The sequence below is a fragment of the Seriola lalandi genome, unplaced genomic scaffold (assembly GCF_002814215.2).
Source record: "Seriola lalandi dorsalis isolate HSWRI2012SDOR001 ecotype SW California unplaced genomic scaffold, Sedor1 jcf7180002050330, whole genome shotgun sequence".
Classification (NCBI taxonomy): Eukaryota; Metazoa; Chordata; class Actinopteri; order Carangiformes; family Carangidae; genus Seriola; species Seriola lalandi.
In genome coordinates, this window is record NW_019520883.1 from 1 (window position 1) to 888 (window position 888).

An 888-nucleotide genomic window follows, 5' to 3' on the forward strand; every position below is an offset into this window, starting at 1 on the left:
CTCTCCCTCTCTCTCCCTCTCTCTCTCTCCTCCTCAGGGCTCCTTCCCCTCCACTCTGGAGTCGAACCGGTCGACTCGGCATCACGGCCTGGTGGAGCGAGTCCAGAGGGACCGCCGGTTCATCTCGCCGGTCCGACCGTACCGCAACCGACAAGTATCCTTTACTTTGTTTTCTGGCCTCCCTGCTCTGTCTGTGGCTCTCAGCTGCGAGCCCATTGGTTCCTACTGAAGACGTTAGTCACTAAAAACATGGAGGACCAGTGATGTCACAGGAAAAATAATAAAGGATTTTCTTAATTTCATATTTTAATCAGCATTAAAAACATGAATTGTAAAAATAATTTATAAATGCATTTATCCATCAATAAATACGAAAGATTTAAAAATGGATTTACAAAAACTCTCATTAAATTTAATACCTTTATTGTTTCAAGAATAAATAACAAAAACTATTTGAAAAGACATTTTATAAATGGACTCCCTCTTCCATTTCCATTTCCTTTTTCCAGCTGCTTTTCCTGGTAGCTAATCAATTAGCTTCGTCAAAACCAATAAAACCAGGCTAAACAATCTCAGTTGGCCGTGGGATGCAACAAGCTCTGTGATTGGTTGGGTCAGTGTCAGTGAAAGGCTAAATGACGAAGCTAACCGATTAGCTAACAGGAAAAGCAGCTGGAAAAAGGAAATGGAAATTGAAGAGAATCCAGGAATATATTCTCACTTTTAATACTTTTATTTATTCATGAATTAATACATTTATTTATAAATGGTTTATTTAATGAGTGTTCATGTTGAAAAACTTGAAAAACGGAGTATTTATTGGTTTATTAATCGTTCATTTATAAATTCTTTTTTCAATTCCTATTTTTAATGCTGATTAAAATATGA

At 37.0% G+C, this 888-nt stretch overlaps 1 protein-coding gene across 1 annotated transcript in view; it reads left to right on the forward strand.

The window, feature by feature from the left end:
• Positions 1-39: 39 nt before the first annotated feature.
• LOC147819702 (CREB-regulated transcription coactivator 2-like) overlaps positions 40-888 on the forward strand; it is a gene marked incomplete at its 3' end in the record, with an annotated part of 14675 nt that continues 13826 nt past the window's right edge. Inside the window, exon 1 of the mRNA XM_087171923.1 lies at positions 40-154. The remainder of the gene's footprint in view (positions 155-888) is intronic.